This window comes from Sebastes umbrosus, chromosome 6, assembly GCF_015220745.1.
Source record: "Sebastes umbrosus isolate fSebUmb1 chromosome 6, fSebUmb1.pri, whole genome shotgun sequence".
In the NCBI taxonomy this organism is placed as follows: Eukaryota; Metazoa; Chordata; class Actinopteri; order Perciformes; family Sebastidae; genus Sebastes; species Sebastes umbrosus.
Window position 1 is genome coordinate 20,999,151 of NC_051274.1, and position 23,983 is coordinate 21,023,133.

The 23,983-nt window shown below is 42.0% G+C and overlaps 1 protein-coding gene across 4 annotated transcripts in view; it reads right to left on the reverse strand.

The window, feature by feature from the left end:
- camkvl (CaM kinase-like vesicle-associated, like) overlaps positions 1–20,876 on the reverse strand; it is a 57,236-nt gene extending 36,360 nt beyond the window's left edge. Inside the window, exons 1-2 of one of the 4 annotated variants that reach the window (XM_037773563.1) lie at positions 20,760–20,858; positions 20,574–20,668 (exon numbers count right to left, since the gene is read on the reverse strand). The gene's annotated coding sequence lies outside the window, so the exon portion shown is untranslated. Of the gene's footprint in view, positions 1–20,573 lie in introns of all 4 variants that reach the window. The other 3 variants (XR_005207368.1, XM_037773566.1, XM_037773564.1) reach the window with 3 other exon arrangements.
- Positions 20,877–23,983: the final 3,107 nt, after the last annotated feature.

Genomic DNA, 23,983 nt, shown 5'->3' on the forward strand with positions numbered 1-23,983 from the left:
GGTTGAAGAGTTGAGTGTGTGTGCACAAACACACGCAGAAGCACACAATGTATCAATGACTTAACATGCAACTCCCTTTAGGGCCACGAGCTGCTGCTACTTTTATCAACCAACTACATTTGTGTGTGTGTCGGGGGCACTTTTGGTTACACTTAATCCACTTTTAGATGCTTGAGATACACTCGTGTGGAAAGAGAACTCTCTCTCACACACACACCTCTGTTCACTCTCTCTGTCTAACACATACAGACACTAATGCACCTACCCACGATCCACCTACACACACACACACACACACACACACAATTCAAATGCACATGTACATGTGTTTAACCACAGGTCTCATTGTTAGGTTTTGCCCACTCTAGGGAATAAATTAAACTGCAAAACCTTCTTTCCCAGCATCCATTTCTTTGTGTGTGTGTGTGCCCATGCACACGGGAAGTCATGTGTGTGTATCCCTATTGATCACGACTGCATTAATTCATTCCTTTTGTGGCCAAACATGGCCTTTAGACGCGCCGCGCAGAGTGCCTCTCCAAAAAAAAAAGAAAAACAGACTTCAATTGAGAGGTTTGCATGCACGCACACGCACACACATTAACAAAGTGAAGAGTGAAGCGGGGAGATGCACACACACACACACACACAATCTAAAACACATCTCCGCCGATTCTTATTGACTGTACTGAAACAAACCTCCGTCAATAAAAAACTTCAGTAGGGAATGTGGAAGTCAACATGTCGTGAGCCTGAACTGCTCCACTGACTTCAATAAAAACCCCCAAAGGACAGGATCAGAGCTGCATCTTGGTGGCTCTCTTTCCTCTGTTTTAAAAAGCAGCGAGCACAGATTGTCAAGTGTTTTGGTGCGCTGTGTTTTTCACCACCTGTTGCACGGCAAATGGATGTGAATGTGGATGTGCAACGTATCCTTATACAACGTTTTGTATTTCGTATTCCTCATTTTTTTGTGCGTATTCCTACTAATGTCCAGCGCCAATTTCAGCTCCAGTCTTTTCAAAATAAACTTCCATCTTCACAGGAAACAACTTGGTTAGGTTTAGGGAAAGATCACCGTTAAGTTACGCCACGCCGGAAGTGGTTACATCGTAGCGGAAATTACGTAACTAACTATGTACGTGAAATTCTGTGACAAAAACTACTTAGTTAGGTTTAGGAAAAGATCGTGGTTTGGGTTAAAATAACACCGGACGTGACATAATTTACGTACAGAAGTTATGCAACAAAAAAATCTACATTAACTTCTGGTTTCACGCGGAGTACGAACATTCTGGACGAAAGTCTGGTGTTTTCTGACCCACCCATCAGCCCCCAACCTCCTCCCTACCCGGCTTTTGTTGCTCTTCATACTTCCTTGTTCACAATTACATGGATTACATACAAATTGATTTTGTGGTATTCGTACAAATTACAGTGCATTTACTTTTCATAGCTACGAACGGTGTATGGGAACAGCCTGGGAAGTGAGCTCACTTTCTTACTTTTGTCAGAGTTTCTCATGAACTTTTGAATAATACTTTTCTTTTCAGTTGACCTAGCTGAATAAAGGGTAAAATAGAATAGCACACAATGTCATGCATCATAAAAACAGTTTGAATCCAAGGCTGACGGATAATTGAATTTTCAAAGTTCAGCTGTTTTTTTCTTTCAGCATAATATGGCTGCTCCTCATAATCTTCCCATGAGTTGCCTTTGAGTTTCAGGGGTACAAGGGGCAGCTCTGTTATGTGAGGTGGTCATTTCTGTTTTACCGTGTCACATTTGCAGTAATCTGAATCCTGAAGGCCTCGCACACACACACGGGTGCATACGCACTTCTGTTCTTAAAAAGGGAAGCATCACAGAGACTAGGGACACAGCTGTTACCACTGTACGCACACGTAGATGTTACATTTAGAAATGCTGGTAGTAGCAGTTATATCAGATCACTGTACAGACTGTAGACTTTTGTTACGTTGGAGGCATTTAGAGAGATTTTCATAATTATGCACCTTACTGTCGCAAATCGTGTTACTTCCGCACTAGCACCTCTGTGTGTGTGCATGTTTGCGTGTGTGATGAGAACAAGCCCGCTCAAGCACGAGTCTTGAGATGAAAACGAGGTCATTTGGTCTCGTGGGGAAGTTAGAGTGAGAGAGACGGAGAGAGGGGAGGTTAATAAGAGAATGGACAAAAAAATATGATGAAGACGGAAAAGAGATTGAGGGAGCAGTGAGAAAAAGGAGGATGAGGAAATAATGGCTGTTGGGCATGATCCAGTTTTGGGCATGTGTCAGCAGCACATAATCACACACAGATGGAGCCACACACACACACACACACACACACACATGGGTCAGAGAATTAGTTTCTTACCGCCGTTTTTCACTAGTGGGCCACTCATTGCTGCTCCCTATCAAGAATTTCCAAACCCATCATCCAGAAAGCGATGGCCAAATTCTGTCTGTCGCAGAAAGTAACGCGAGACGAGTGAAGAGTGGAACATCAATCTGAGGTAAGGAGACCCTCACAAGATGACATTTGAACATTGTGGCTGATATCAGGAGGTATTTAGGTTCTCATTTCACAAAATGATATCGGGAACAATACAGACAACTATGGACATTGTCTTCACTTTTATTTTGGCGTTCCAGAGGGCAGACGAAAACATGTAAGCACACATTAAAATAACTTTTACTTTGAAGTAACTGCAGTAAATCACCATAGCAACCACCGCCATAAGGCCAAGGTCATAATAGACCAGCCCGTTCTCATTCCCAGGGCGTTAAATACCAAGGTTTTGTCACGGCCGCCAGCGTTCCGTACCGCGGGACACGGCACCCTTTAGCGGTAGTATGAAACGGACCAGGCGTTCCATTAACTATAATTTAAACCCATCCGCGGCAACAGTAAACGTTCAGTAGTTTTAAAAAGTGAAAGAGACACACTGGGCGGGAGGGGAGGTTAATGGGTCCAACAAACACATGACTTTCATCCAGGAGGCCGCTGTTCATATTTTACAATCAGCTGTTCGTTCGTGTCCCGTTTTCACAATGTTTAGTGTCATTTTCACGTTACAAACTTGGTAGTTTAAGCTCAACCATGTAGTTCTTTCCAAAACCTAACTAAGTGGTTTTGTTACCTAAACCTAGTGGTTTTGATGCCGTAAATAAGGAGCGTGTCGCCAAGGGGCAATATGTGCTGAGTTGGGATGAGTACATGTTAAATAGACTGCATGCAATTTTGCAGTATTTGTAAACCCAGTATATACTGTACACTGTTATGTTCATCATATCCCTGTTGGTTAGTTTCAACTTGTGGCCACTAGTCTGCTTTGTTTATTCAATTTGTCTATTTTTGTGAGTTTGGTTCCATATAATATAATAAATAATTCTGCAGGTTTTACATCTGTTACATCAGAGTAAAAAACATCCTCCATGTGTAAGTTTTCACTGTAAATGCACATCATCCTATAGCTGTCAAAATGTGGAGGTATTGTATACACTGATTTCACGTCAGAGGGATACAAAGGTGGTGGTGCATTTGTGATTACTCTCAAATAGACAAACAAACTGTGACTGACGTTAGGATTTCACAGTCCTCCTCATTCATTGTTCTGGAGGTTCACAGTGAGAGTAGAGATCTGGTGTAACTAGCCCAAGGCTACTGCAGGTGCCTGTACACTCTGGGCTGTTGTGTAGTTTACCAGTATGCTGCTGTGTAGCATCTTAGCGATATATGAAATATCAACAAGGATCTCTACTGAGACTTCTTTTCAAATGTCTCCAACTGCATTGTTTTCCAAATATTAAACGTCTGACTTGTCAACCTGATCTCACAGGAAGGTGTATAAACAGCACGACATTTTGAAGACATTCCGCGTGTCATGATAACGCATTGTAGGCTTTTCGTGTGTCATTTATGCGAAACGTCGTTACCATGAAATAGTTCCGGTTATGTTTAGGCAACAAAACCACTTAGTTAGGTTGAGGGAAAAACATCATGGTTGGGCTTAAAATAATTATGGAAACTAAGTAAAATACATACGTAAACAATGTAACATAAGTACGGAAAAAACATAAACATCACTAACTTCAAAATAATTCAACAACACTTTGGGACACGAACATCGGTCTCCTGTTTTAAAGGCCTGTGTTTGTTGGATCCATCCACCTCCTCTCCCTCATACCCACCATAAGCAGCCTCTTTCACTTTTTGTTCTACATCACTAGCTCTGAGCGCAGCATATTCACGCAGATGTGTTTGCATATTGTGCTACAGGAATGAGTCCTAAAACCCAGAAATTAGTTAACATTTTAACACTTCCGGTTCCCTCACCTCGAAGTCAATGTTTTTTTCTGCATCCACACTTCAAAAATCATAAAAGTGGTGTTCATTTGTGGAGATTATTTTACGGAACAAAACGTGTAAGTATCATAGACACCACATATCTCTTTCTGCAATCCAATCCAAAGCCCAATGGAAAAATCAAATTGGCTTATTGTCGAGGTAACCCGTGTCATTCTTACCTCCGGTTGGCCTACAAAAATACATCTTCCCTGTAGCACTCTCTTGTAGACAGTATAGACTACATGGCGTACACATGACGCACCAAAAGCAACAAAGGCATTGTTATTGCATGCCAAATGACTTGCAAATTACTGTCATTCATATGCCATTTGGACTTGTACGAACGTCATCGCAAACAGGAAAAGTCGATGAATGGGAAGGGAAATGGCGGTCCAGTCATTGTGGTCGGAACGACGCCTGTTTTTTTGTACGACATGCCTCCGAATGCTTTAGGAGAATCTAGAGAGGTTGATTGTTGTTCTGAGTCTGGATTAGAGCCTCGGAGGCATTTCACAACACACACGCAGGCAGTAAGCAAGCTTTGACTAACAATGATGATGAAATGAAGAATCTAATTTTCGAGACGAAAAGCACATTATTAAAACTCTGGGGGCTGAATGAACGGGACACACACACACACACACACACAAACACACACCGAGGCTATGAAATAGATTTATCCTGCATACCGCATAAATGATTCATAGATGAGTAAAAATTCCCACACAATCTTCATTGATGCACTGACTCTTTTACTGTAACATTAATGAAACTATTTGGAAAGTTAGCTGAGAAATTTCCTAGGAGGACATTATCTGATTATATACACTCTAGTGGGCCGCCGTTTCCTGTAGTGGAGATCTGTGCAGCGACTGCTGTATAAAAGCTACTTCAATAGTGTACAGTAACGGCCGTGGGGCCTTTAGGTCCACCGTAATGACTAGTGAAGTTAACCTTATCACAACTAATTTACAGCAGGTGAACTGACCTGAGAACTAATTTGTCAGCAGCTGAAACCGGTCTGATTTGGCTGCATTGTAGAGAAACAAAGCCGGAAGATAGCGTAAAGGCCAAGCGGAGAGTGTATTGATTATAAGGTGAGTAATGCTTTTAAGACTTAAATATTTCACATGCATGCCTGGAAAAGTCATAAAATGGGCAAGGTAAGAAAGTAACCTGTGTTAAAACATTAGCGAGGAAGGAGCTGAGAGGTTCGGTCGAGGGTGAGAGTGAGCGAGAAGGAGAGAGCAAAGTGAAGAGGACTGAAGAACGAGCACTGGTGCCAGACAATGAGGAACATTCAGAGGAGAAAATAAGATTGAGATGAAGATGAGAAGAAAAAAAGGGAAGAATGAAAGACGGAGACAAAGCATGGGAGATGACAGATGTGAAGAGCGTGAGGGAATGAAAGTGAGAAAGCTTCCGTGAGAAAGTCAGCGGCGTGTGTGTGTGTGTGTGTGTGTATATGGGAAAATGAAGTGCTTTTGTGAAATATTCAGTGTGATGGAAGACTTATAGAAGCAAAATCCCCTCCCTGGAGAGAGAGAAGAGAGGAAGAAGAGGGAGGAGGAGCAGAGAAGAGGAGGAGAAAAGGAGCAGTGATTGAAGTTTTGGATAAGAGTCATAAGGCTGGAGACCATTTCAACAGAGAGGTCTCTGCTGTGAAGCTTTGTGTAGGACTGTCAGGGCCCTCTCTATTTTTAAACAGTGTGTGGGTATACGGCTCACACCTTATAGCATCCAGTATACCTGTGGAGCTTGCCGGAGGTGAGCTTATGCAGAATTTTCTTCTGGGTTACAATTTTCGTAGAAGAGCAGCAGTCTCTGGTTATTAAATAATGATAAGATGAATCTTTGGTCCTGAGATGGATATTGTCTTTTCACTGGTTCCTCTGGGAGTCAAAGGTGCATGTGCAACTACAGCTCAGTATCTATGGAGCTGGTGTCTGCTCTACCTCAGAGCTGCATTTGATTTCACTGCTTGCAGGTCCTAAAGTGAGAAAATGCAAATTTGGAAACTGTGCAACTTGGTTTATACTCATTTGCTTTGCTAAATACATTGAAGTAACTGCTGTCTTCATTATGTTTATTGGCAATACCTTTACTGTGACATCCTTATTTATACAGCACAGAAGTCACAGCGAGGTGGCTGAGGAATGTGTCTGGGCATAAACAGTGACTTTAACATCAGAGAGCTATTATGCCTAATTTATACATCTGTGGAAAAGCTTAGGCAGAGCTGCCACAGAGCCATAGAGATGCACCGCACACCTCCTGAAAAATGTAACTCCGCGCAGCAGAAGTTTGATTTGACATCAGAGCCGGGAGGTACCTCACATTTGTTACAACAACCTTATTAATTCAAGGCACAGGAGCTCCTCCTCCTCATCCAACTCTCCCATCATTTTTTTCCCAGCAATGGAGTTGTGTTGGGCCAAACTAATATGGAACTATTGAATCACATAGATGCACAGCCGCGGAAGTATAAATCAGGCATTATACTTACGCTACTCAAACTTAGTTAAGGTTATGTTACAAATGTGGTTTTGGGAAAGTACTGAAAAAATTGAACATGTCATGTCTTATGATTAGGGTTGTCAAAGTTAACGCGATAATAACTATATAAATTTGCTTTAACGCCACAAATTTCATTAATTTCATAAATTTCACTAATGCATTGACGCAATCGATCTTTCAGAGGTTGTAGCGGGCTCAGTTTTAAAGCTAGAGAGAATGAGAGGGTGGCATCATATGAAACTAAAAAACCTCAAGAATCCATTGATACCAACCATGTCATACTAGCTTGTCAAAAAGGAGGATAAATAACGCTCCAAACTTACGCTAAACTTTGGCGAGGAAAAACTGGCATGGCCATTTTCAAAGGGTTCCCTTAACCTCTGACCTCAAGATATGTGAATGAAAATGGGTTCTATGGGTACCCACGAGTCTCCCCTTTATAGACATGACCACTTTATGATAATCACATGCAGTTTGGGGCAAGTCATAGTCAAGTCAGCACACTGACACACTGACAGCTGTTGTTGCCTGTTGGGCTGCCGTTTGCCATGTTATGATTTGAGCACATTTTTATGCTAAATGCAGTACCTGTGAGGGTTTCTGGACAATATTTGTCATTGTTTTGTGTTGTTAATTGATTTCCAATATTAAATATATACATTCATGCAGCAACATGTTGATAAGAGTATTAAATATTTGACAAATCTCCCTTTAAGGTGCATTTTGAACATAAATGTAAAATTAATTTGCAATTAATTATGGACAATCATGCGATTAATGGCAATTAAACATTTCAATCAATTGACAGCTCTACTTGTGATTTAAGTCAATGTTGACTTTTAGCCGCACTAGCAGCGTAGCATATGGCAATGCCGGTTAGCCCCTTTGTTTCAGACTGAAATATGTCAGCAACTGTTCGATGGATCGTCACACCATTTTGTACATTCAAGGTTCTCCTACTGTCCAACTGACTGGTGAGGTTGAAACTTGCAGTTTTGACTGAAATGTCTCAACAACTATTGGATGGATTGCCATGAAATTTGGTGCACACATGAATGTCAGCTCCACAATGAAATTTACAATTTTCTCGATACGTTTAATTTCTCCAATACTTTGATTTATGACCAAATACCTGCAAAACGAATTCTTTCAATTTTACATGCTCATCCGCCTCAGCTGTAGTTTGCATGTGGTATGAATTAGCAAATGTTACCATGCTGATGTAAACATTTAGTTAAAACCACCACATCAGTCATGCTTTAGTTGCCAAGGAGTGGGCATGCTTGACTTTCGTCACGATGATCGTGAGGTAAACAGTAGAAATACTATGTGATTGGCCAATGCAACGCTTTGCTGGATGATGTCACATTACATTGCTGCGAAATTTGAGCCGGGTTTAAATTTTTGGCTGGACAATCCTTGCTTTTTGCCTGCTGCAATGGCACCCCTACTGCACTGCCAGACAGGCCTCAATCAAATGAATGACAGGGCTGTGTTTTTCAGTCTGACTGTAGCCTAATGCGAGCCAGCATCTCCCAAAGCATTCCCTCTCTTCAAAGATTAATATATCTTCCTAGCAATAATGACATATTAAATTAGATTAATTTACTGACATTATATTTCAGGAGAGAAGTTGGGAATTTTTCAAAGTAATTTCAATTTATAGCTGAGAAAAAGCGCTTCGTGGCTGTCAGAGGAACTGTATCATGTGGTGCTTCAACAATGGCTCCAACATTCAGGCTTAAGGATTTCTTCTTGTTGCAAACGGGTTTAAAAATGGGTCCTCTTCCCCCTCAAACTGTGCTATCAGACCCCCTGCCCCAATATGACATGAACTAATGCATTTATTCTACAATCATGGCCACACATAAAAAAAAACATCGCATTCATATAGGCCTACACATCGGCTTACACACAAAAACACACATCAGCAAAAGGCTCTATAAATACAGTGTGGAGGTAATGTTCATCGTGTAAAGTAGGCGGATTAACTGGAACCAGGTCAGAGCAAAGGCAGAGCATGCTCTAGCTTTCCTCCTGTTTAGCTGCTTTTTCTACACATTTTTTTTTCTTGCTATTCTAGCTTTTCGAGCTCTTTTTTTTTTGATGAGGTAGACCGGACTGGTTATCTCCTCCAACCTCACACAGTCCTGCTCCCCCACCGACACTTATTTCCCAACTTCTCAGTCTCTTCAAAGGCATAGAGACCGCCTGTCACTATTTCTGAGGGTTTCCAATTTTGTGAGCGGATTATCCATCAAGCATGATGATATATTCAATTACTCAACTACTAGTGCATACTAGTGTGTGGTCGTGTGTATATATCAATTACAAATGGCAATTTAACTGTAATAAAGTAGAAACCATGCATGCATGGCGTAGCGACTACTATGAATCAAAAAGCCGCTGAGAGGATAAGTAGGCTCCTGACTGTGACTCGTTCAAAGTAACCCATTAAGTCCAGATGTGTTTATGCTGTTTATTAAATGAAAAGAATGACAAGCAATAACTTAGGCAAACTGGAATAACTAAACTAGGTGACGTGACGGTCAACAGAAAATATTGGAGCCTGGCTCATCCCCTTTGTCTGAATCCCGCCGTCCAAATTTGGAAGTTGGATGTTGCCAAATCGTCATCAATGAAACGATCCAGTGCTGCACCAAATAGTAGTTTTATTTTGGTCTTTTCTCAAAAGACGAGAGAGAAGACTGTTCTCTGTCTTGGAAGATTTTTTTAGATCCTGCCTGCATATGCTGGGCTGGTACGCTGCAACACGTTCTCATCCCAACTCGTCACATACCGCCACTTTGTCACACCACTTGGCATCACTTTATTTTTGGCATCACTTTATTTTTGGCATCAAAGCCACTATAGTTCCCCTTGGCTTCACTTCAGGATTAGGCAACAAAACCACTATAGTTACGTTTAGAAAATAAATACATGGTTTGTACTACGTTTGTACAGTGAAAATGACACTTCATGTTGTGAACACGGGAAACGAACGAACAGCTGAAAGTAACGTGACGCACGGGACATAAGCAGCGGTCTCCTGGATGAAACATTGTATTTGTTGGACTCATCCATCTCCACTCCCGCCTGTCCAGTGTGTCTCTTCCCTCTTTAAACTACATCACCACACTCCCGGCGCATTTTTTCTGAGCATTTACTGTTGCCGTGGACGAGTTTACATTATAGTTAATGGCGTGCCCGGTGCGTTTCGTACTTGCGCTAAAGGGAGCCTTGTGGAACACCGTGACAAAGCCTCAGTATTGCATGTCCTGGGAATAAGGACGGGCTGCACTGTCTGTACTGTCTGTACGAGCATTTGGCATAAAGTGAGAGAATAAGTGAACGACATTGAGACTTAACATATCCATCAGCGTCCATAACTTTCAAAAGGTATGTCTTATAGATGGCTAGATGCATTTAAGCAATCAATGGGATGCCTGAGAGAGAAAGAGCAGGGAGAAGAAGAGGGGAAGTAAAGAAAAGGCAAAGGCCAGAGGGTAAGGAAATGGAGGAGATGTGGCAAGATCAGAGGAGGAGAGTCAGACAGAGTAAAGAATGCAGTTCAGTGAGGAGATCTGCCTTTGCTTCTAACCACCTCAGTATTAAACTCATCCATCCTGAGAGAGAGAGAGAGAGAGAGAGAGAGAGAGAGAGAGAAATGTACAGAGAGGAGGAAGATGAGAGAGACTGAGAGAATCTGTGTCTGCAGAGCAGTCATCCTTCACCTGTAGCTAGCAGAGATCTTGGCTTGCATAATGCAATGTGAGGATAAAGCCTCCTTTATGACCAGCTGAGCCAATAAATCCGGATCAGTTCTGACCTCTTTTTTCTTTCCCCCCTCTCTATCTCCTCCTCTCTGCGGTTGTCTTTGCTATAGAGCGGACAGAGAATTTCAGCTGCTGAACTCCCTACAGCGCAGAAACTACTTCCTGATATTTTTGTCTTTGCCTTCTTGAAGCAACATCGCAAAAGAGTCATCTCTCAAATCCGTCCATGCAGTCAACCAAGGCCAAGACACTTGACACACACCCTGCTGGTCCAATGAAAACAGCATTTCAAACATACCTTATTTTCCCAGTATGTTTAATTGCCTGTATCTGTCTCCTTCAACCCCAACCACTCCCTCTGGCGCAAAGTCCCTGCCATAATTGTTTTCAATTAAAAAGTGCTGTGCAACAGCTGTCCTTAGCTGGGCCTAGCTACATTATATGGCTGTTCGGGGGAACGGCTACCAGAAGTTGAGGAGTAGCAGTTTTGGCAGCCGTCGTTATGATGCGACGGGGAGCCACAGTTGAAGGCCTGATAAAGCAGTGGCTTGTTGGATCCATCTTTACAACAGCTTGGGGTGTTACATAAGGGTTGGTGTAGTCGGGGCTGGTGGAGGAAGAACAAATCCCAACGACGAATATAACGAGCAAGCAATAAGTGACTGATACTCTAAGTGACTGCTACTCATTATGATAGCTTTTAAGTTATAATTACTTCTGTCCTATTTCATCATTAGAACAATAAGCAAGATTACACTCAGTTATGCGTCTAGTATTTTATGGGTCTCTTTTGTACCTTTTATGTCATTTTGTCTGATCCGTGTCCCAGCTACTGTTCGCTGGCCCAGATTCTAGCCCAGTTTTAGCCACACTTTTTTTTTGCTGAACTCAAAGAAACGGTGCGACAGGACAGCCAAGAGCTCCAAATTTAGCTCTGCTCAGTCTGGACCAGCATGAGGAAAAACCCCAATTAACAGGTGAGTGGACTCAGATAACGGGAAATTGGGCCAGACGGAGTATGTTAGAGTAGCCTTCGCGCCGTCGCTGGCCTCCAGAGGGCTATTTGGAGGAAGGAAAACAACGCCAGCATGGTTTCGCTGTCTCCTCTCTCTGTTCCTAATTCCTCTCCTACAAGAGGCAACCACAGTTCACACAACAGTCTAATGACAGAGATAAATAAGGAGAGGGGGAGAGAAGATGACAAGACAGAGGAACAAAGAAGTGAGAGATGGCCTGAGAGGAAAGAGAACATTAAGAAAGTGGAAAAGAGGAAGAGGAGATGGAGAAATGACAGATGAGAGGACAGCATACTCAGGCTCTGGTAACGGATGCCACTTTAATGAAGAACTCTTTCTGTCTTTCGATCTCCATTGGCCTTTTTCCCCCTCTATCTTTTCTTTCTATCCCCTCCTTGTTTCTCTGTCGCTTCCAGTCTCACTCTCTCTCTTTCCTCTAACACTAGAGAGCCATGGGAATAGCATAACTCATTATTAATTCATGTTTTCTCCCCACGTGTATTTACAAGGCCTTGAATACTGGTTAAATTCAGTATCCTGCAACAAAAACATATTTTTTTATATGTATGATTAAGCTGCCTTCCAAATCTCTCGCCTGTCTTTTGTAGCCTACTCTTCTACCTGGTAGGTTTCAGAGCAGAAGTCAGGCACGGCGGAGCAAAGGTCAGCCATCGATAGCTTTGTTTTCTTATCCGTCTGTCAAGTTAATTCTAAGCAAACTTTATAAAAGCTGAAAAGATATTCAGTGTAAATGGCATGTGGGGTGAAACGAACAGATTCCATGAATGCAAAATGAAGCTGTCTGAAAAAAAAGTCATTATTTATTTCATGTGCTACAACCTTTCAAGTTGGAAAGAAAGCAATATTGTGGAGATTTCATTGACATTTGCTTTCTCCGTTCACCCTCTCCATTAGTTTGCATAAAAATGATTGGAAACGTATTTTCTAAAGCGCGTGGAGCTCTCCACCACAACATTACAGTAAATTGTGGCTGCATTTATCTGAGTGCATACCCCCATGTGTATGCAATGCTGTGTGAGGAACCGTCTTACCCGTGGCCCGAGCTGTGATAATGAAGATTTCTCCAGTTTAATTCCTCCCTCGCTGTGTTGTGTTGCTTGTAGGTACCAGAGAATTTAATTCATTGCTTTAATCAAGAGTTTGTAGTTTTGCGGTTCCTCCACAGTTTGGCTCTTGGTGTTTAGTGTCCCACCACAACAGTACAAAAAAACACGTTTACGGTGTGTGTAAGTGTGTGTTTGTGTGAAAGAGAGCCGCTGATGTCACTGTGTGTGTCGGTGTAGTAACACATGCTGAAACTCTTTCATTACGTCTGCCAGTGAAGTTGGTCGGTGCATGTGTTCTCCCGTCTTTGTCTCTCTGTCTGCGAAATATTTCAGAAAGTTACAAATTAATTTGGCTGAAATTTGGTGAGCAGATCCCTGGCCCAAGGATCAGTAGATAAAATGTTGGCAGTGACCTCGATCTGGGATTCCTGCCATTGCAAATGTTTCGTGGCTTTAACTGTCATATCGTTTTATGTAATACTGGGAAAATGCAACAACCGGAAAGAGATTGGCTTACAAATGTAGAACAAAATATTGTATCGTCTCCAATTACAATACAGCTATACAATGCGGTTGGCGAAGGTCAAGCAAAACATTGGACGTATAAGCTACTGTGTTATTCAGAGCATGTCTGTGTGAGCATGTCTCATTCTCCGGGGGATTATCCACTGGAAAGTTTGAAATGTTAAAACATTCAATTGATGTAATAAACGTTAACTTTATTGACCCTTTATTAAATAACACTGCCGTAACATCATTTGCATGCAGGATTACGTGCAAACATGTGTTGACAGACAATACTGTCTCAATTTGCGTACTTCCGTACTTACACTTGCTAGTCTGAGTGCATAAGTGCATTGAGTATGGCAAAATGCAGTGCACTCTTAGTGCCCAGATGTTGTACTACAAACGGTTAAAACGTTAAGTGTGGATTGCTAGACACTTCCCACCCTCAACGGTCTCCATCTTTGCTACGTAGCAGAAGGGGAGGGGCCATCAACCTATTTCAAACTTGTGAAAATGGCGGGCGAGGAGGTTGCAGCGGTTGAGATTTAAACGGCGAACACCAAACTATACAAATTGAAGTCATACATGTGTTTTCTTTCACTAAGTACCTATGTACTATAGTCGGATAAACGCCATTATTGGGTTGATTTATCCATCTGAATTGAATTACTGTTGATACGGCGATTTCCGTGGCTGACTATCACCAGCAAATTTACCGTGTACTACATGGAAGTGTACTAACGGAAGTATCCGAATTGAGAGACATGCAGCATTGCTGCTGCAGTGTAAAGGCGCCAAGCAGTCATTGCGTGCCATTGATATTAAAATGTCTATTTCAAAGCATTTATTGAACAGAAGGTAATACGACCTGGAAGTATTTATTCATTGATAGGCAAGAAAAGGTCATCTGTAGGTATCTTCAAGAAATGTCCCCATGTGCACACTGTACCTCCTGCAGTCCAACTACATCTAACTAGTGTTTTCAATTGCTTATTGGTTTGGATACCGTTTTTATAAATTACACTTGCACACTGTAGTGGAATTTCTGGTCTCTATTATTGGGGAATGATTGTTCTAATTTGCAATTCTAATTACACTCATGCTCATTTCCGAACCGCTAGCATTCATTAAGTTTATGCAAGTCAATGACCATATCATTCTGAAATAATGATCTGGTAAATTGTGAATTAAATATGACTCATGAAAAGTATGAGTAAGTAATGTTTTTTTGGCTTTTTGCATAACGCACTACAATAACAGCCTATATCAGTAGGGGGGAATAAACATCTGTATTTAAGCCTTTGTGGCATCTGTTTGTAAATTTATTTATAATGCTTTTTTCAGGTTCTGTCATATTTAACTTTGTATTCTATATATTTTTGGGGGATTTCCTGCTGTTTCTATTTTCTTGAGTACTTGATCTTGTGGTGTTTTGTTTTTCCCTGCTGTCTGCTGACCAGCAGGTGATAGTGCTTTGACTTGAAACTACATCTACAAGAACAGTGTGCAGACCCCTTTTGTGCACTGCAGGAAATAAAATACATACGGCGCCACCTCAGCTTAGTCAGTTGTAGGGCCTACTTGGAGATATTACTGTAATACACAGACAGTGTAAAATGTAACACATTAAAGATGCATACATAAACAGGTATTATCAGCAAACAACTATATTCGTTAGGCTCATTGACTGTATATAAGAAGTGGACGTAGTCACTGTGACGTTACCCATTGGTTTGTAGACGGCTGTTTTGAAGCCTGGAGTTTGGCATTTTGGCTGTCAGCAACTTGTTTTTTTGTAACCAGAAGTGACACGAGAGGACAGGGCTAAGTACAACCGACCAAAATGTTACAACTTTCATGAACTGAAAACACACTGTGAAAGGGTTAAAGTTAGAAGACAAAAACACGGACAACTCCCAGACCGGACAACTCTGTGGTAGCGACCTGTCAATCGCAAGGTAGACACGCCCTAAAGCATACTCTGCTTTATGGTCTATTTGACTCTAAATGGGACCATAATTTACTAACTGAACATCATGCTGTATTGAAGAAGACTTGAAACTAGCGATTGAGACCATAAACTCATGTTTACAATGTTTACTGAGGTATTAAATCAAGTGAGAAGTAGGCTCATTTTCTCATAGACTTCTATACAATCTGACTTCTTTTTTGCAACCAGAGGAGTCGCCCCCTGCTGGCTATTAGAAAGAATGCAAGTTTAAGGCACTTCTGCATTAGCTTCACTTTTCAGACCCCACTGGTTAGTCTACTTAATGCGCACTATACTTGGAAACACATTTGCCGATGTTGCTGTAAGGCTACCACTAGATTTAACTAAAGGGTAATATTTTCCTGAGAGCACCTTTTTGATAAAGTATGAAAATGTTCTGGCATTATGCCTGTAAACCTGTACTGTAAACATCTGTGCAGATATTCAGATTATACACTATATCCAGATAGATGGATGGATGGATAGAGACAAGAAGCATGTTGGGGGTTCACCAGGGGACAGAGGGCTCAGCTGGCGCAGACGGAGCAGATGAGTGTGTGAGAGCAGGAAGGCAGAAGATGAGCAAGGAGGGCAGGACATGAGGAACCTCTGGCACCGTGCTCAGTTAAGGGAAAAAAGCAAACATATGCTGCGTGTGCAGTTTATCCTCGAGCTCATGTTTATGTAACATAGGTGGTGATGTGTGCGGAAATAAGCAAGGAGTTGCTTTTGATTGGATTTTTTTGCTGGCTCCACTGGTCTAACCACTACTTCTGTGTGCCTCTTCATCCTCTCCACCTTAATGCGTTCAGCTTGGCCAGCGTTTGCCAAGTCCTTGTCAAAAACAACGTACTCTCCGATTCCCCGAGGCACATAAGGATCATTACTAGCTACCAAATATGGTGGCAAGAGAGCAAACACTGTGTCACATTACACAGAGGGTTTGAAAAGTCGTGTCGATGGATCAATGCACCTCTTAATCTCCTACAACCACCATCTGCAACCTATCCCCGGCCGCTGTGATGGAGAATCTCGGCGGTTGTGGACATGATGGTTGCAGATTGCAGTAAAAGCCTGGGACTCTGTTCGCTGTGCCCCAGCAGCAGGATCTCAGTGGGAAACATTCACATTGAACCCCAGAAGAATCAGAGGGTGTTTACTACATCCACTGTTAACAGCCATTATGGCAAACCATTACATTATAATGGGATATTGATGCCCGCATTGCACCAGCATCTACACAAACCTGGTATTAGGTTTCCTATTGATGAAATCAAATCTGTCAAAATGGCCTTTATCCGCTGGATATGCCGCCCTCTTTCTCTCCGACATTGACCAATCTTATCAATAAGCAATATTCAAGTTGTTTATTTTAAATAGTACATTTCCTTCGACCTCTCCGTTCAGACTGCAGTGAGTCAACTCAGAGAAATATGTGGGCTGATCGATACCACCGATGTTACTGTAAACATCACTCGTCTCTTTCATCCTTTCGTCTACTTTTTTTTTTGCTTTTCCATCATAAAGGGATTACTTGAAACCTACTTGTATTGGATCAGTGTTGTAATAACTTCATTCCCCGCCCTCGATGAACTGTTTGGTGATCAATAGAATTGATGTTGAGCGGCTGGCGTAAGCAGTCAAAACTCACTCTTCCATTTAATTGAGTTCAAGCCGTGGAAATGTGAACACTTATAGATTTCAGGCACTTTTAGATCTTTGATTATTATGTGATCATGTCAGCATTTTCCAGATTACTGAATAAATCCACCCTGCTGGTAAATTAAAACTATATAAAACTGAGATGCAAGTCAGCGGAATGACCTACTATCGATATTCAACTTGTTCAACGGCATAACCAATACACAGCAGAAAATGTTGGAAAATGCTTTTGATCTGCATTTTAATCTGCTGAAAATACACATAGTTATAACCAATTGTAATAATAAATACGTTCAATATGTTTCTCATTCAAGAAAGTGCAGTAATTCAAAATACCTAAAGTCATTTTTAAAAAAAGTGTGCCAGGTGAGAATAGTCACATGGCAGCTATTCAGAGACTTACACCCAGTAATAGAAGTAGTAATGTAAAGAGCGACAAAGTATATGTAAGAAACATGGATGTATAAAGAGAACTGGATACAGCGTTTGAGGCGCGGCCCCCGTTCATTCCTGTGAATTCACGTGAATGAGCCCCAGCCTCGGTCTGGGGCTCATTCACATTCATGGAGGAAGGGAAATAACTCTGGATTAGGCTATTTAGTGGATTTTACAACTTTTAGGACCTAATGATTTAAATAAGGGCTATTAAAGTGTTGGGAAGATGGGAAGTTGATTTACCTCAAAAGAAATCATTCGCTGATTTACAGACATCTCTTTCCCAATGTAAGTCTATGGGACAAAGTCTTATGGGCCCAATGGCACCACGTGACGGATACGGAAGTTATACCGCTGTTTGGCCACTGCGAAAATTTGCTTCAAAGCCCGGCGCTCATCCTGAGACCTTGGTAAGGAGTAGGTTGTGTTAGATGAATGGGTCAAACTGAGGACTTGCACCCTGGTGTCTTGGATTTGAGTCCCGTGAGAAGACTATTTATCACTTCATTGACTTATGAGTTTCTGCTTTTTAAAGTATTATTTTTTTTTTAGTTTTTAGTCGCAGTTTGGTTAGGTTTAGGCACCAAAACTACATGGTTAAGTTGAGGGAAAATGTATTTACAGTGCATATACACATACAGTATTTATTGTGTGCCTGGGTTGGGTGCAAATAGCATTGCTCTCTATACGAACACCTGGGTCTTGTCTCTGCCATGCTATATACACCCAGCTGTAAACAGCCACATTGGCTATTCTTCCCCGGGTGCAAATGGTATTGTTGGCTACTGACCCCTGGGTGCTGATAGCATCTCCCTAAAAAAAAATTGTTTTTCCACACCTGGATCGCACCAAAGAAATAATCCTCGGCCTATGGCTTACAGAATCTTTTCCCCCAAATTGAATTGAAATTGTTTTTTCAGATATCCTGCTAAAAATCAGACAAGCACGCTACCAAGCAAGCGTGACCAAATCGTAAAAGCAGGTCAAAAAGCAAGCAATTTCAATTGTGACTCAAAATGTTTGCTCAACAACAGTGAATATGTTACATAAAACTATACAATCTTAAACAATTGTTATATCTAAGTTATTATTTTAATTCAAGATGATCCACAAATCCATTCCGTCATCTGTTAATATCCCGCTGATACACTTCATCCACCAAATGTTTCTGATTGAATGCACATCGTAGGTCAGCTTGATGAAAAAATCTCCAAAAATCAATCCCAGATTTGTATAAAAGACAGCAGGCTTAACTGTACTGATGAAGGTTATAACCTGAGTTGCATCTTCCACTACAAAAAAAACAACAAGTTGATGACTACAAAACATACAGTACACACACACACACACACCTGAACACACACTGAAAGCACCTGTGTTTGACTATCGGCGTGGTGAGTTGGCTTGTTGGTTATCTGGCTTGTCCAGTGAAATTCAAGGATTTCTTTTTTTTTTTGCCATGAACAGTACACAATGAAAAAAAACACAAATGATTTGAAAGCCTTTTGTCCTTTAGGCTGCAGCCTTTCCACAAACTCTAAATGAGGTCTCGAGAGACGAGTTCAAACATAAGATATTACAGCTTACAGGTTGGCTTAAAGGACAGCGGCTATAGATAGATAGATAGATAGATAGATAGATAGATAGATAGATGGATAGATGGATAGATAGATAGATAGATAGATAGATAGATAGATAGATAGAGAGATAGAGAGATAGATAGATAGATAGATAGATAGATAGATAGATAGATGTGCTGGTGACACACAGATGGCCTGATCCCGGTGAAACCATCATGTGGCATATTGTGAGGCTGACACCTCAGCAGACAGGTGTTAACTGCGAGAGAAATGTTGTCTGATAGAAGGTTTCTTCGCACCCGGTTGTTACATAAAATCAGAGCAAGCTTTTCTTAACCATCTAAAGCGACTGTGTTTTTTTTTTTTTTTCTCTCTCCTCGCCTGCCCCCCTTTTGTCATCGCTAGCCTCTTTTTCTCAGACACTTTCTTAGTTCAGCAACCTCCTTTAGTCTCTCTCTGGGGTGCAGTATAGTGTAGTAGCCTACACTAGATTTTCTGTGATGTTTTTCTCTCCTCTCTGCTGCTGCTGCTCTTCTCGTTTATCAAATTGCACAAGCTCATATAAAGCAAGTTAATGAGGCCAGTAGGGGGTGGACTCTGCTTTCATAGCAAAAAGAAAAATATGAAATATGATATATTCTCTCTCTGTTATGGCTTTTGATAAACACTTCATCATTTTTGATGTGTTTATAGGAAATTATCCAAACTGTACATGCACCTCTGCTGCCACCACCATGCTCTGTTAACTGCAGCCTCTCTCTTTCAACATTTGAGCTCGCTGTGCTATATCAGTTTATTTCAAATGCCCACTTAAAACCTAATAGCAGCAGCCTTGATTCAACATGAGCCCCCAGTCAATATGCTGACCTAGTATATGGAGAGAAAGTAAAGTGGCTGATGGACTATTTTAATGCATAATTAACAAGTTGAATGACTGGAAATAAAAAAAAAAGCTGAAGCTGGAATCAGGCAGTGGTGGTGGTGGTGGTGGTGTATAGAGGATGAACATGTGAACGCCTTTGCTTTTTTACATCAGAGAGAGAGGACTCATTTTTCTTCAAAACTATTACAGTCAATAAGAAGTCCATTGGGAGAACTTCTCACTGGGGCAAAAATGACTGCACTAAGTGGACCAGCTGTGATTGTGGAATGACTCTCTCTTTGATGAGGAGCTGTTTGAATGTGAGGTTTTCAAATAAAAGCTGCCACTTAAAAGAGTGAGTGACTACCTTTTACACCATCTTATTTTTTACTGTAATGCTGCAGCAGAAAAAACTGTATATTATAGAAATATTAGACTGTTTGATGGCTGCAATAAGGATAAAAACAAGTTCTTTACGCACAGTTTTCATCAAGTAACTTACAGACATTAGTCAACACATAAATTCAACAAGTCAGTTTCCTACATAGCCTATTGCACTTAACTTTATGTCGGCACGATGAGCAGACACACACTCTTTGGGAAGATTTTCTACTGCAGCTGTTTTACGCGCGGTGGTCGCACAGCGCGCGCAGCATCAGCATCCTCATCACCATCAGCAACCGCACGGCACAAGCAGACAAAACATGTATTTTTTTATCTCTTTAACAACCGCTTTCTATCGCCAATTGGGGATCAAATCAACATTAATTCACCACGCTTTTGAGTTTTACACAGCAGCATGCCTTACCTTGAGTTGTCGCTGCTTGGAGAAGTGTGGCTGCGTGTGTGTGTTTGCAGCCCCTTCCTATCCAAAAATGGAAAGTCTGGTCCTACTTGGTAGATCTGGACTCGAGGAGGAAGGATAAAAAAACAAAACACCTCAATAATGTTTCTGTGTTGGTGTGCAAAAGAGCGTCAGAAGAGGTGAACTAACCGCAGCAGCTCCTGCTCTGGCACGACTGTCTGCTCTTCGGTGAGAATTAGTTTGCTTGTTTTCTGACTGCCGCCCTCCCTCCCACTCACTCTCACTCACTCACTGTCTCCCACCCATGAGAGATAAATAATCTTTCATCTCTCTCTCTCTCTCTCTCTCTCTCTCTCTCCCTCTCTCTCTCTCTCTCTCCCTCTGTGTGTGTGTGTGTGTGTGTGTGCCTAGCAGGTGGGCATATTTGAATAATGTGAGATCATTATTAAAGGCTGCTGGAGGCCCCAAAATGTGTGTGGTTTAACAAAACTGTCTGCATGTGTGTGTGTGTCAGTCAGTCAGAATAGTTTCTCCGGCTGTCCGGTGTGTGCATGCAGCCAGCCAGCCAGCCAGCCAGCCAGCCAGCCACAGCCAGCCAAGCAGCCAGCGGGATTGGGAGTGGTCAGGATTAAAACCGTGGGATTATAGCCTTACCTCAACATCCATCATTTCATCTCACAACACTGGATGGTGGACAATGACATCAGCCTTTGGCAGACGCAGACAAGCAGACAGATTCATGTGGGTAGGGATGGAGAGAGAGATGGGAGAGAAAGAGAAGAAGAAAATGAGAGGAAACCTTTTCACCTCTCAGATGGATCCACGTGAATCTAATGCTTCATGTAAAGCCCGTCAGACTACTAGCAGGGCGTGCAGGCCATAATAAAAGGGTCACTGGGGTGAGATGTATGCTGGGTGAATGTGGATATGCAATGTGTCTGTTTGTGTGTGTGTGTGTGTGTGTGTGTGTGTGTGTGTGTGTGTGGTGGATGCATACACACAGCCAAGTCGGTGCATGTGTGCCTGCATACTGACAGATGGCTACTGTAATGACGCAGGAACTAACTATTGGGTTTCTATGTGTCTATGAGGTTGCATGCCCGTGCACATGCTTGTTAGTGGATTGTGTGCGTGTGTGTGTGTTTGTGTGTGTGTGTGTGTGTGTGTGAGGGTGGGGGGGAGGATTATTGTTTGTTTGGTGTGTGTGTGTGTGTGTGTGTGTGTGAGAGAGAGAGCAAGTTGAGTTTCTACAGTATAGTCTTTTCCCACAGACATTCACAAGAGACCTTGAGTCTGCTGCGGCTTCCATTTGCTGAAAATATGTACAAAGGTGTGTGTGTGTGTGTGTGTGTGTGACACACTAGGAAACTAGGAATAATAGAAATATGAGCATAAAGTCTCTGCATTGACTACACCCACAACAGTGCATGTTTAGGCAAATTGTAATCACAACATTTAGACTGATACACTTCAGGTTATATGCATATCATGTATTTATGGGTGGTGGGTTGGAGCAACCATATTGCCTCAAAAAATACCATAAAGCTGGATTAGGAGTGATAATCTCCAAATATACACTATATATATGATTTACAACTGTATGCATGCAGGATCAGGGCTGTTTGGATTACATTATATACTGTCAGGTGTTCCTGTTCTTGTGTCCGCCCCCCTGGGTATTTGACAATGGTGGAATGAGCATTCAGATCTTTCACTTAAGTAAAAGTACCAATACCATAAGTACTGTTAAAAAAATATATATTGTATACATTTACCTTAAACAGTTATTTACATTAACAGAAACCCTAGCCCCCAGTAAGAGCGCCGGGCTGTGAAGCTAATTTTCGTAGTGACCAAACGGTGGTACTACAACTTCTGTGTCCGTCACATGATGCCCCTGGGCCCAAAAAGACTTTACATCGGGAAAGAAATGGCCGTAACTCAGCAGATTCTTCCCAGTATGAACGCTTGAATATCCCTTATTTAAATCATTAGGTCCTAAAATTTATAAAATGCACTAATAGCCGAATCCAGAGTTATTTCCCTTCCTCCGTTCATGTGAATGAGACCCAGACTGCGCCTGGAGCGAGGGCTGGGAGGCGGAGTCAAAGGAAACTACTGCACCTGCTCTATGGGCCCAATGGATGCGGATGATCCGGGTACTTTATCACTGAGCAGTCGATCCATTTTGGCTTCATGCGCCACTGAGCAACTCTCATAGGAATGAACGGGAGCCCGCCTCCGTCGCTGTATCCAGTTCTCTTAATAGATCCATGTAGAAACCGGTGAGAAGTTTAAAAGGGAAATGTCTCTTTGGTGGAACTGATAACAACTCATGCGACAAGGAGCCCCAACTAGACACTTAGCATATGTTTTTTATTTAAAAAAATAATCTGAAAATAACTTGTAACTATAGCTGTCAGATAAATGTAGTCGAAAGTACGATATTTCCCTCGAAGTATAAAGCTGCAGAAAATGAATATAGCCTATTCAAATACTGTCGTCAATATATCGTCGGTAGAGCTGAGGCGGGCTGGGTGACAGCTATACGGCACCCACCTGTCACTCAAAGTGGCAACTCCCTCAGGCCGTAAACATGTTTTTTTCTTCTGTAAAGTCGGGCATTTTAACATGGGTGTCTGTGGGATTGACTCCCTTCTGGAGCCAGCCTAATTTAGGCACTTCCGCGTTGGCTTCATCTCTCAGCACTGGAAGTTGCTGCTCGGTGGTCATCATGTAGTGTCGATGACACTCAAGTCTTCTCAACAACCTGGTGGGATCAGAAATGTCCAAGAGAGCGTCAGTACAGCATTCCTAAGTAGCAGGCACAGAGGTGCGAGATGCCAATTATGTTTCATTATGAATCACCATCATGAGTCAATGCATTTGTAATGACGAGCACCGACCTTCATCTCCAATGAGGGCATCAAAACGAAGCTAGAAAAACACACACTTACTACAAAAGACCCTTCCGCTGCTGAACAAAGTCTGTTTTCTAGACAGGTCAGCTGAGCAGAAAGCACAGCTGTTGGGATAAAAGTAAAACGCGTCGTAGCTTTGAGGACTCAGAGCAAACATTCCTGTGCCAAATGTGCCATTCGGAGCCGGCAGGCTTCAAGGCCGGCAGCCATCTAGAAGGAGGGCTCGGAGCTCTGGCTCTCCTTCACTCACTTTGTCACATTCTGCTTCCCCTTTCTCTCTCTCACACACTGCTTTATCTCCACTCCTTTGCCCTCCCTTTTCTGTCACAACGTGTGTGTGTGTGCACGTTTCTGAGTTTCGAAACATATCGGCTATTATATCCTCAACAGGCTTGAATAGAGGTTGAAAAACAATTGATGTATTTTAATAATCATCGTCCTGACTCGAGCACACTTCTTTATGTAAGTGGGCTCATCTTTACGAGCTATCGC